Source organism: Xenopus laevis, chromosome 6L (assembly GCF_017654675.1).
Source record: "Xenopus laevis strain J_2021 chromosome 6L, Xenopus_laevis_v10.1, whole genome shotgun sequence".
Classification (NCBI taxonomy): Eukaryota; Metazoa; Chordata; class Amphibia; order Anura; family Pipidae; genus Xenopus; species Xenopus laevis.
This window is the reverse complement of record NC_054381.1, coordinates 2917585-2931115: the sequence shown is the minus strand read 5'-3', so window position 1 is coordinate 2931115 and position 13531 is coordinate 2917585. Positions and strand designations below refer to the sequence as shown.

At 43.3% G+C, this 13531-nt stretch overlaps 3 protein-coding genes across 12 annotated transcripts in view; 1 reads left to right on the top strand and 2 right to left on the bottom strand.

Moving 5' to 3' along the window:
- The window catches only part of LOC108719569 (gastrula zinc finger protein XlCGF57.1), a 135159-nt gene extending 125661 nt beyond the window's left edge, over window positions 1-9498 (bottom strand). The window contains exon 1 of the mRNA XM_041566932.1: window positions 9475-9498. The gene's annotated coding sequence lies outside the window, so the exon portion shown is untranslated. The remainder of the gene's footprint in view (window positions 1-9474) is intronic.
- XB5897957.S (hypothetical LOC495453 S homeolog) overlaps window positions 1-13531 on the top strand; it is a 658286-nt gene that overhangs the window by 368288 nt on the left and 276467 nt on the right.
- Window positions 1-13531, bottom strand: part of LOC108719517 (gastrula zinc finger protein XlCGF57.1-like) — a 35866-nt gene that overhangs the window by 4975 nt on the left and 17360 nt on the right. Inside the window, exon 1 of one of the 7 annotated variants that reach the window (XM_041566895.1) lies at window positions 9475-9565. The exons of 3 other annotated variants lie outside the window; for them this stretch is intronic. The gene's annotated coding sequence lies outside the window, so the exon portion shown is untranslated. Of the gene's footprint in view, window positions 1-80; window positions 1715-9474; window positions 9566-13531 lie in introns of those variants that run through there. 3 more of the 7 variants (XM_041566893.1, XM_041566894.1, XM_041566892.1) reach the window with 3 other exon arrangements.

Sequence of the window (13531 nt, the reverse complement as noted above, 5' to 3'; positions counted from 1 at the left end):
AAATGGGCTCAGTAGCACAAGCTGACTCCAGTGGATTCCCAGAATTCAGGGGGGATCAGTGGAAACACTGATCTAGTTACCTGTCCTTGGGCAGAGTCTCCTCATTAGCCTGCAGAGCTCCTGTACCCACACGTCTCTTCCCCAAACTAACTCACCTCTCATTCTCACACCTTTTTATCCCATTTTGGATCCCCCCAAGCCTGGATCTGCTTCAACTACTTACAACAAAGAACTATGGGCCGTGCCTTTGTTTTGGGAAAAAGGTTTCCCCACAATATGTAAAGGAAGACTGATGAGTTCTTGTTCCCTAACGACCTTCATTAGCATAGTCACATGTTTATCAATGGATCTTAATTAGCATGGGATAATGGAGCCTTAATTTGCACCCTGGGACGAAACTATTTGTAAACTTTGTATAAGAGCTATTTTTATTATTATTATTAATAAAAGACAACTTTTTGTCTATTTTAGTGGTGTGTAATGAGTAATTCTTCTTGTCCCCTTTCAATGTGTATTATGAGAATTACATGACTCTATGGGCTGCATTTCTGACGTGTGGAGCCGGGTCAGGAGGCAAAAAACAGGTGCAGATTGTCACCCATAGATGGATGGATTGAATGGATGTTTTAGTGAATACAGAGCTGGGGGTAGCACATGGGTGTCCCTATGGATTCCCTGATATACTGTGGAGCCCTGTACCTGCAACTGGTGCACAGTGTCTGCTCTAGAACCCATTGCCCAGTGCTCTTACACCCTTTAGGCCCATGGACCAAGGGGAGATTTGTCACTTGCGGTGAGGTTACATTTGCGCTACTGTGGGCGACAAATCTTCAGAGAATGCTTTACCAACGGCAATAATGCGAATCACACATGGAAAAACATATGAGTCGCTTCAGCTTTCCAAAGTCACCAAAGTTGCCTTGTGAGGAACTTCAGAAAATGAAACATTTGTTTCCCCATGGGTGATTATTTCATTGCTGGTGTGAAAGAATTCTTCTGGAGATTTTGAGTCGACTTCCTCAGAAAACTCTAAAATGTATTGAGTCACTGGATTTTGTCCTCAGTGTGAGTATCAGTCCATGGCATCTCTCCTCCCTCTCTCCATTCTTCAAGTCCTCTGCTCTGGGCAAACAGAATAGAAAGTCTGAGCCCTACACATGTCTTGTCTCTGCTTCTTTCTTCTCCACCAGTGATGACTTGTGGGTCACATGTGATGTCCTCACACCATTGCTAAACCTTTAGTATTTTTCCACCAATAGAAAAACCAGTGTCATGTTTTCTAGTCATCACTAGGTTCCTTTGCACAGAAGGAAAAACTTAGACCTGCGCACAATTAACCAGAGACAGACAGATTTCTATGATTGTTCACCACAATATATTGGACTTGATCACTGCTGCTATTGACAAGCTATTGACAAGCTGAAACTTTAGCCTCGGGCAATAAGTTCACTATATAAAATATGCCATTTTTAGTGTTTCCTTCTCCTTTAAATCCTATTTGCAGATTCACCCTTATCTGACTGCCCAGCACCAATTTTCTCAGAAAGTTTATAAAATGCCCTCTTGCCCAATAATTACCCCCAACAAAATCAATTCCAACAACAATCTGAGAGCAGTTGTTAATGTTTTAAATATATTAATGAAGACAAATTACATATATCCCAGCCCTCACATTATCCTGTCTATCCTATCCTCCCTATACATACAACAATCCTATTGTCCCTATACAGCTCTCCATCCTATAGTCCCTATCCATCCATCTATCCTACCCTCCCTATACCGCCCTCTATCCTATCCTCTCTATACAGCCATCTATCCTATCCTCTCTATACAGCCATCTATCCTAGGGGATACATATATCCCAAGTACCAGCAAACAGGCCGATCCTATAAAATCATTAATCATCACAAAGGCCTACGGTTGTACCTTATATGTCAACTCATCTCATCACTGTCAGTGCTGCACAAACCCCAGGAGCATGGGTTACATGTGACTCAAACACTTCAGAATAGGACCTTTGCGGAAGTGGAAGATTTCAGGTGTGGAGTAGTATATCAACAACTATCACAGGCTACTGTGCAATATAAATAGGAATAATGGATGCCAGGAGGTTGTTATGATGAAACAAAGGAGTAACATTTATTTGTTCAAGACAAATATCCCACAGGCTTACTTACAAAGGTGAGGTATATACAGGTAGTGTTAGCAGTGCTGAGACAGCTGAGGAATGTGACTCTCATAGGCATTGTAGTCAAGTAGTAATCAGGAATCCCAGGCAGATGTACCTTTAAGTGGTCCGGATCCCACCCAGAAGAAATCTAAGCCTGATCCCTATCCACTGTGGTCCCTTCACTAAAGGCAATCTGGGAGCCTTGGGAAGCTACTCCCTGCTACAGATCCTTGTTGGAGCACAGAGCTGCTATTACTATCTGTCCTCTCTCTCTCTTACTTTCCTAGAGAGTCTATAACAGATATAAGCTAATTCTAACTAACCTCGTTAGCACTAGAGGTGCTGGTCCCTTGAGGGCAATGGCTTTACTGGGCCTTGTTTTCTTTCCTTCTGTTTACTTGTCTTTCTCTCCTGCTTTGCTTTACTACCTCTCAATATTTTTTCCTCCAGCATTTCTTCTCTGTTTTTTTTCTTCTGCTTTTTCTTCTGTTCCTACTTGTTTTTTAACCATTCACTTTCCTTCCTCTTCCCTACTCCCAGGCTTCCCTTTGCCCATATGTAAATAATCCATTCTCCCCTTTTACCCCTTAAATATTCATCTGCATCTTTTTGGCAGTGTTTCAAAAAGGTTTCTCCATCCTGAGCAGAAATCTGTATAGATGTGAATCCCCATAGACTGACACAGCTGTCAATTAAAAATATCAAATACTCTCCAGCTGGGCCTCATACTAAAATGACTTTTATGTGATTGAGGGACTGACTTTGCAGTAAGAAGGAGACTGTCTATAAATATACATATATCTTCTTTATAGAACAATTAAAGTAAACCCTTAACTCTATATGTAAACACTTGACTTTAGCATGAGGTGAACAGATTTTCAGAGAAAAATCCAGGGACAGGTGAGAATATAGCAGCAAAATACCACATGACTTCCTCCTCACCACAGTTATACTTTTGCCATAGCAGTACAGTAACCAAAATAAATAACTTGGGATGGGAAACCCTGTACTGACATGTCAGGACTAGAAGAAAAGGAATTTACGTCAAGTAGGTAAGTAAAATTCTCTATTTCTTCTACGTCCCTCCATGTCCGTACACATGGGATCTACCAAGTCATGCCCCAAAAACAAGGGGTGGGAATAACCAACATAAGGCAATAACCAAACTTATGCTAAGGAGGCCCTGAGTAATAAGGCCAGCATCACATCCATCCAACAGGGGAGCTGAGAAAATGTATATCTCCTGAAAAAGGGTAGATAAAAGGCACAAGAACAACATGCCCAAGGACATGGTAAGTCATTAACAACAAGAGCTATAAAACCAACCACTAAATTATAGAGACCGGCACTTGAGGATCAAGCATTGAAGATTAAGAATAACCATATTCTGCTTAAAAAGGTTCCCTCAGTGACTAGAGGGATACCTGCAATATGGTTATCTGACATAAAACCCCACCTGGGGAAGAACAAAAATCCTACAACTGTTAAAACAAAAAGGTGCCCTAGGACAATACCAGAATGATGGCAATGGCCATCTCAGAACTAAAACACCCTAGAAACCACCAGGAAATTGATCAGATCAGAAACTAAACACAACTTGGATGCATCTATGACCAGTGCTGGAGAAATACACGGTCCTCAGCAATAGCAAGTGGCCCTAAAAAGACTTGGCCCACATTAGCCTAGTCCTGCAGCTTAATGGAAGCAGCTCACACCAGTGCTGACCGGAGTCAACTCCACACCAGAGATCAGTCCAAGATCCACCTACTCCATGCTAATAATACCTAATAAAGACTTAACTAGATGAACACCAACTCTGGGTTATCCTAAATCAGCATATCATTGTAGAGCCATGCTGGTACAGCCCAGTAGCTCCACCAAATCTAAACTGGGCATACAATAGCACAAGGATAAGCTGCTAAACCAACCAAATGTGATTTAAGGCCATCTACCAGTAAGATATGCTGTTGCCCCAGCCAACTGCTACACAAGTAAGCAAATGGGACCCAAGCCAATTACAGTTCTAAAAAACACCCACAAAAGCCGAGGCCACTACATCTCAAGTTGCACAATGCTAAAGTTTATGCAAAAACTGAACCAAACCTGTGACCATACATAGAAGCTACTGAATCCAATAGGCTACTGAACCAGCCAACAGCTGGCATCACAATCCAAAATCAGGAATGCCAGAAGCTTATAGCCTACAAACACTGGTACCAACCAGCAATGATGCACAATCCACTGGCAATGAGCCAGCCATACATGCAACCAGTGGTGGACCAGCCAGCTATTATGTATTCCAACATAGATGTGCAAGGCCATTGTCACACTAGCAGGCCAAGATGCCAGTCAGCTGCAGTGTATGCAAAACACCAGAGTGGAACTTTAATACACAAGCAATAGTACATAAGGCAGTTATTGTGAATGCCACCCTTAGAGACAAGGTCACCAACTGCACTGGCACAAAAGTCAATTTCCACATATGCAATAATGGAGCACAAGCCAGTTGTTGAACTTGAAAAACACTGGTCCACAAGCCAGCCTTATTGATAATAAGCAGTGGCATACAAGACCAAAAGCAATGCATGTAAGGCAGAAGCAAAGATTATCTGTAAGCCGACAACATATGACCAACATCAGCTGCTGAATACCAATCAGCAACAAAATTAGCTATGGGCTGTGAAACTCAGAGCAAACACCGGATGGTACAACCCGTGTTAGATCCAACCAAATAGTCAATCATGCCTACTGCTGGCATAACCAGAACATGCCTGCAAGGATTGTAGACAAGACAAAACCAATGGCTGTTGTCCTGCCAAGGATTGCCACAAGGCAAACAGACATGCCCACCAAGGGCCAAAGCAAGAACAGTAGCCACGCCTATCAGCCACCACTGCCTGGCCTATGCACTATAGGTCTCAGCAAAGGCTGGCAGTCACAAGCCCCCAAGGACTATAATAAAAACTAGCAGCCACCTTAGCCAAGGGCCACTGAAAAAGGCCAACAGTCAAAGAACCCTGGTAGAAGGCAAGCACCTAAATTAAGGGCCATGGAAACAAGCCCACAGCCATAATAACCCTGGTAAAAGGTCAACCAAATAAATGTGCCAAATAAAAGACCACATGAGCCAAAGGCTCATGCAACAGGCCAGCAGAAAAAGGGCCCTTCTGAAAAGCCAGCAGACCCATGAGCCGAGGGCCATGGTAAAAGGCCAGCAGACCCATGAGTTGAGGGCCATGGAAAAAGGCCAGCAGACCCATTAGCCATGGACCAAAACAAGGGCTCTAACCCAACCCAAGGGCCATAATGAAAGCCAGAGGCCACACAAACCCAGCTCCCTGGTGAGAGGCCACACAAAGGGCCATAGGCTACAAGCCTGTTAAGGTGCCAGCAGACATCATAGTATGTGCCCTTCAATCTACCAACAATTAAAGGACAAGGAAAGTCTAAAATAGAATAAGGCTAGAAATGCTGTATTTTGTATACTAAACATAAACATGAACTTACTGCACCACAAGCCTAACAAACAAATAATTTATGTTTTCAAAGTTGGCTACAGGGGGCTGTCATCTTGTAACTTTGTTATACATCTTTGCCTGACCCTGCACATGCTCAGTGTGGTCTGGGCTGCTTAGGGATCGTCATAAACAAAGCTGCATGAATTCTGCATGGCTGGGAAGTAAGACGGGGGCTCCCCCTGCTGTTCATAAGTATGATTGTTTCCCTGCAGAGCAGTTAGGGACCGTCTGACAATTCCTATCCACAGCAGTAAATGAAGGGAGAATTTCACTGCATACAGTCAGGTTTCTTATAAAAACGGTACACATTAAAGTATATTGGAGATAGGTTTCTTTTTCATTAAAGAAAGTAAAAATAGGATTTTATTTTTTTGCCTTTCCTTGTCCTTTAAACAAGGGAAACCTACAGCCACCAAAACTCAGCAGATGTAGTATAACTACAACTGAGCTCCCAACAAAAACCACCTGATGGGAATAAAATATCTAAGAGAAGGCCTTCATCACACAAAAAGACACCATATAAATCATATATCCAAAGAATAAAGGTAGCGGACTCCACCAAGTAGTATCAAAGTGCGAATCCATCTTTATTGAACAATTTTAAAATTCGCGGGCAGGGGAAGATTATATATATATATATATAAATCATAACACTGCCTGTTAAGTGTGGAAACATCCTAGGAAAAATGGGGTACAATGCTGCTACAGCAGAACAAACCCCTAGTCAGTCCTGGAAATACCAGGTGTAATAAGATCACACTTACCTACTGTGTCTGCACAGAGAACTCGGGCTCACAAAACTAAGACCTCAGATGACATCAATAGAAGAAGTCAGAGGAACACCGGCACACAACCAGATAATATGCGCTAGACAGTAGGAATAATCCAGTCAGATCCCTGGTGGCAGACTGCTTCTTAGGAGCAGACTCAGGGGCGTAACTACAGAGGAAGCAGACCCTGCAGCTGCAGGTGGGCCCAAAAGGTATAGGGACCCCATGAGGCCCAAATAAAGAGCAATTTCAATATATATTGGTAAAAAAAAGCACAACCTCTGGATAGGTTAGGGGCCCTAAAATCAATTTGCTGTGGGGCCCAATGACATCAGGTTACAGCACTGAGCAGACTCAATGTAAGGAAGGAAGGGGCTACCATCAGGGGTGCTTCGCCAATGAGGCAAGTTGAGGCTGTCGCCTCAGGCGGCAGCACCCCACTAGGTACCAGGGGCAGCAAAAATGCTGCTCCCGGTACTTTAAGAGAGAATTTCCGGGGGAGGGGGGGCAGCAGCAACTGCTGTTGCCTGAGGCGCAGGAGTGCAAGCCTCCAACCAACCCTGCAAACACCCTCTGTAATAAAAGGCAAATATAACCTGTGTGTCTGCACAGAGGACAATAGAAACAACAGGAGCAAAGAGGCCCAGAGGAGTATCTGCCCCTTACCTGATAGCAGTGACTAGTCTGCAGGATGGAAACTTCAGCTAGAACCCTGATAGCCTTCAACTGAGGGACATAATTAGCTTATTATCATGCAGACCTACCAGTGTAATGAATGTTTCAAACACACCGTGGATACTGATAAATCATACTCAATGGATTCAGGTACCACACTGCTTCAGCAGAGAGATTCACCAGCCAGTGCTGAAAGTAATCGTGTAACTGTATTTTGCACAGAGGACTCCAGCTCACAACTTTCATATAATATAAGAAGGAACACAGGCAGCTTACCAGATAGCTCAGACTTGTCAGCAGGAATATCCAGTCCAGTGGAACACTGCTTGTTAAGAGCAGACTCATAAGAAAAGAAGGAGGTGCCATAGTGCTTGAGCAGTATGACACTCCTGGAAGTGCCTTAGGCACATGAGCCAATATAATCTCTGTGTCAGCCAAGAGGATGCAGGTTCACCCATACAAAACTTAAAATATTAAACAGCAATAGCAAAGGGGCCAAAAAGAACACCTGCACCTTATCAGATAGTGACTAATTAGCTGGATGGAAACTCCAGCCAAAGCCCTGATAGCTCTTAGCTGAGGGACATTATTATTAACATGCATTTATATAGTGCCAACATATTGCGTAGCACTGACATATTAAGCTTATTAACATGCAGAGCTCCCAGTGAAATGAATGTTTCAAACACAGTGGATACGGATAAAGTCACCGGATTCAGGTACCACACTGCTTAGGCAGAGGGACTCACCAGCCAGTACATAAAGTACCTTGTGTAACAAGAGCCAATACTGCATTTTGTACAGAGGACTCCAGCTCACAACATAAGACTTCAGATAATACAACAAGTCAAAGGAACACAGACAGTTTACCAGATAGCTCAGGCTTGTCAGCAGGAATTACCCATCAGATGGAACACTGCTTGTTAAAAGCAGACTCATAATAAAGGAAGGAGGTGCCATACTGCTTGAGCAGGGCAACCTCAAGTCATTCTTGGAAGTGCCTTAGTAACATGAGTCAATAGAACTTCTGTGTCTGCACAGAGGATACAGGTTCACTCATACAAAGCTTAAAATATTAAACAGCAATAGCAACGGGGCTGAAAGACTCACCTGCACTTTATCAGATAGTGACTAATTAGCTGGATGGAAACTCCAGCCAAAGCCCTGATAGCTCTCAGCTGAGGGACATAATTAGCTAATTAGCCTGCAGACTTTCCAGTGTACTGAGCATTTTCAAACACACACTGGATAGTGAAGAATCATCAGCTTCAGGCTGTTATAACTAGTCCATATAAATACCCATGGGCCTTTAGCAGAAGTTCTGTAACGCCTCACGTAACTCAAAAGAAAAGGGGAGTCCAAAAAGCTCACAGGTAACAATATGGGAAGCCCACACCTGTGTCTGTTCCCAAAAAGCACTAGATTGAATCTTGTGCCTCGCTGGACATATAGCAGGGGGGCTATTTTGGCACAGGGCTAGGACCATGGATATGCTCACACCTGCACTTCTTCCCAATAATCCATAATTTACAGATTATGCATCTTGAGGCATCAGATAAATTCTGCAGCAGGATTAACCCCCAGTCTCCCCTCTCTATCAGTCCCTGCAGCAGGATTAACCCCCAGTCTCCCCTCTCTATCAGTCCCTGCAGCAGGATTAACCCCCAGTCTCCCTTCTCTATCAGTCCCTGCAGCAGGATTAACCCCCAGTCTCCCTTCTCTATCAGTCCCTGCAGCAGGATTAACCCCCAGTCTCCCCTCTCTATCAATCCCTGCAGCAGGATTAACCCCCAGTCTCCCCTCTCTATCAGTCCCTGCAGCAGGATTAATCCCCAGTCTCCCCTCTCTATCAGTCCCTGCAGCAGGATTAACCCCCAGTCTCCCCTCTCTATCAGTCCCTGCAGCAGGATTAAGCCCCAGTCTCCCCTCTCTATCAGTCCCTGCAGCAGGATTAACCCCCAGTCTCCCCTCTCTATCAGTCCCTGCAGCAGGATTAACCCCCAGTCTCCCCTCTCTATCAGTCCCTGCAGCAGGATTAACCCCCAGTCTCCCCTCTCTATCAGTCCCTGCAGCAGGATTAACCCCCAGTCTCCCCTCTCTATCAGTCCCTGCAGCAGGATTAACCCCCAGTCTCTCCTCTCTATCAGTCCCTGCAGCAGGATTAACCCCCAGTCTCCCCTCTCTATCAGTCCCTGCAGCAGGATTAACCCCCAGTCTCCCCTCTCTATCAGTCCCTGCAGCAGGATTAACCCCCAGTCTCCCCTCTCTATCAGTCCCTGCAGCAGGATTAAGCCCCAGTCCCACAGACAGTACAGGAGGAGGAGGAGGGAAAATGACTTACCCAGTAGATGAGGCTGGAGATGTGAGTACAGGAGAAGGGAGTTGCAGGACACAGTTCCCAGTGAGTCCCTTTAAATCTCGGCTCTGTGAGGGATGTGTATTGGGAGGAGACTGGGAATGTATAATCCTGGAGGAGTCGCTTCCTTTCTTAATGCTATTGGCCAGTTTGAGTTCAGCCCACAGGTTTAGTATGAGACTCTATAAGGTGGGGGTGCTGCCATTTTGTTGGTGGGTTACAGTCCCATTGCAGTACAAGCAGTAGAATTACAGAGATGTTGATAGTACTTAGTGCAGTGAGTATAAGGAGAGAGTCAGAGGTCGGCAGGAGCTCAGTGTTGTTATACAGATCAGACTGATTTTAGCAATTTGTAGCCCCGGCTCTCCTGCTGCTCCCACAGTATAATGATATATAGTCTGACATTCCTTCCCTATACACTATATACCCCTGCCCTCCTCTAGTCTGACATTCCTATACACTATATACCCCTGCCCTCCTCTAGTCTGACATTCCTATACACTATATACCCCTGCCCTCCTCTAGTCTGACATTCCTATACACTATATACACCTGCCCTCCTCTAGTCTGACATTCCTATACACTATATACCCCTGCCCTCCTCTAGTCTGACATTCCTATACACTATATACCCCTGCCCTCCTCTAGTCTGACATTCCTATACACTATATACCCCTGCCCTCCTCTAGTCTGACATTCCTATACACTATATACACCTGCCCTCCTCTAGTCTGACATTCCTATACACTATATACCCCTGCCCTCCTCTAGTCTGACATTCCTATACACTATATACCCCTGCCCTCCTCTAGTCTGACATTCCTATACACTATATACCCCTGCCCTCCTCTAGTCTGACATTCCTATACACTATATACACCTGCCCTCCTCTAGTCTGACATTCCTATACACTATATACCCCTGCCCTCCTCTAGTCTGACATTCCTATACACTATATACCCCTGCCCTCCTCTAGTCTGACATTCCTATACACTATATACCCCTGCCCTCCTCTAGTCTGACATTCCTATACACTATATACCCCTGCCCTCCTCTAGTCTGACATTCCTATACACTATATACCCCTGCCCTCCTCTAGTCTGACATTCCTATACACTATATACCCCTGCCCTCCTCTAGTCTGACATTCCTATACACTATATACCCCTGCCCTCCTCTAGTCTGACATTCCTATACACTATATACCCCTGCCCTCCTCTAGTCTGACATTCCTATACACTATATACCCCTGCCCTCCTCTAGTCTGACATTCCTATACACTATATACCCCTGCCCTCCTCTAGTCTGACATTCCTATACACTATATACCCCTGCCCTCCTCTAGTCTGACATTCCTATACACTATATACCCCTGCCCTCCTCTAGTCTGACATTCCTATACACTATATACCCTTGCCCTCCTCTAGTCTGACATTCCTATACACTATATACCCCTGCCCTCCTCTAGTCTGACATTCCTATACACTATATTACCCCTGCCCTCCTCTAGTCTGACATTCCTATACACTATATACCCCTGCCCTCCTCTAGTCTAACATTCCTATACACTATATACCCCTGCCCTCCTCTAGTCTGACATTCCTATACACTATATACCCCTGCCCTCCTCTAGTCTGACATTACTATACACTATATACCCCTGCCCTCCTCTAGTCTGACATTCCTATACACTATATACCCCTGCCCTCCTCTAGTCTGACATTCCTATACACTATATACCCCTGCCCTCCTCTAGTCTGACATTCCTATACACTATATACCCCTGCCCTCCTCTAGTCTGACATTCCTATACACTATATACCCCTGCCCTCCTCTAGTCTGACATTACTATACACTATACACTATATAGGCATGTGGGACATGGGAACTGAGAACATGGATGCAATGACCATGACTTGTGCTCATAATATTTTATAATATGTAACAGCTCAAGTTATTTGAAATATATAACCATGAATATATGGTCTAGTTGTATTTCTTTTTGTTCTTCAAAGAGAGATAAAGCATCAAAATGAATCTGTTCTTGTAGGATTTAAAGCTCTTTTAGCCCAGGCACTTGCCAATTTCAGCCACTTCTGTATGTAAATCTGTATGTTTAATGTTTACCCCCATTTATAGTAACGCTGGGAATAGGTTGGCACATAATTATGTGTATAATACTGTATATGTCAGCTTTCACTCTGAGATAAAAATGATCATTATATTTATAAATGACTCCTTTATTATATCTCCCTATAGATCTGCTACTGTTCCTGTATTTCAAATGAGGGGTGGGTGTGTCCTAATGGTCCCTACCAGAAGCACAGTAGGAGGGGACAACCAATCACAGTCCTGCAGTCACACAAGCAAATTTAGGCTTCAGTTTCCTATAAATTCAGCTTAGCTGCTGATTGGTTCCTGTCCTACTGTCCTGCCGGCTCCCCTGCACAGTCTGGGAAAGGAGGTGTCGGGAAGGCGAACAGATGGGCGGGGCTGAAACTTTTATAAAAACAAGAGTGCATTTCTTTTATTATACTGTGAATACAATATAGAGTTGTATAATGCACAGCACTTTCTAGTTCATTTTTAATAAATATTTTTAATATAAAGAAGAAATATAAAGTAATGTGGTATAAAGGGGAAGTAATTATTTTCCTCTCCAAACAGTCCTTAATACTCCTTTAATCCACAAGGTCATTTTGAGGATGCCAATACATAGAATAAATATTTTAAAAGGTGTAATTAAAAACCCAGTTGATAGATAAATGAAAAGATTTTATTATCCTTCATAGAGAATTTTAATCAAATAAAACCTGACTGGCCAGGACCCAAAATTAATTCAATACAAATTCAGAAAATAGAGCAAATGATCACATATTTACAAATCATAATGATAAGAAAAATTCCTTTTGGATTTTTCTTTAAAATAAAATTACAGCTAGGTGATCCTAATCTCCAAAAAAAAGGATTTAGCCACGGCACAGTCTTTGTGTGAGAGTTATAGTTCTACAAAAATTATCCACAATGTTTTAAAGATTAGGGAATGAGGTAAGTAGTCCTCCTCGTATAATGTGGTCTCAAGTGCTGTTATACACAAGGGATACGCAAAGTTATATATAGGGCAAATGGTTTGTTGTGGTATCCCCCATCCTCTCAATTACACATGCCCCCCCACGTTCTGGTTCTTATTATAACACAATGATGCGCCTTTCCACCATGTAGACTCTCTTAGCGCAAGTACAATTATGCGCTCAGTGGAGACTCCGCCTCACAGCTCCTCTGTCTTCTGATCCAAGATGGCGCTGGCTGCTGTTCAGTACGTGAGTTCCACTGTGGAACACAAAGCTCCGGGCCTTCTCACACTCTGTCACATGAAGTAGCCGACTTAGAGATACAATTATCTGCAGTAATATTCTGGGTTTTGAAGTAACACGGCACTTGTATGTTACTACTGCAACGTGTTTCACCCCTTTAGGGCTTTTTCAAGTAGTTTTAGAAAGAGGAAATTGGCACATTGTATCACTATATACTGGGGATGCACCTAATCCACTATTTATTGGCTGAATCCATTGTAAAATATTCGGCTGAATACCGAACCCTAATTTGCATATGCAAATTAGAGGCAGGAAAGGAAAAAGTGGAACAAGAAAATTTTACTTCCTTGTTTTGAGACGAAAAGTTAAGTGATTTCCCTTCCAACACCTAATTGACATATGCAAATAAGGATTTGGTTCGACCACATACAACGAGTCGGACGAATCTGAATCCTGCTGAGATAGGCCAAATCATGATCCGAATCCTGGATTCAGTGCATCCCTACTATATACCCCGTGCTCTTAAAGGGGTCATGCATATATATACTTTTATATAGAAGGTCTCTCAAAGTCTCAATAGCCATTTCCACACAGTTCTGTAATTGTAAAGAAGGGATAAATATATCATAAAAATGGTGCCAACTCAAATTTACTATTTAACAATTTTGGCCACAGAGTACTCAAATTAAATATCCATTTCTGCTCTTTACATCTTAATGCTTTATCCT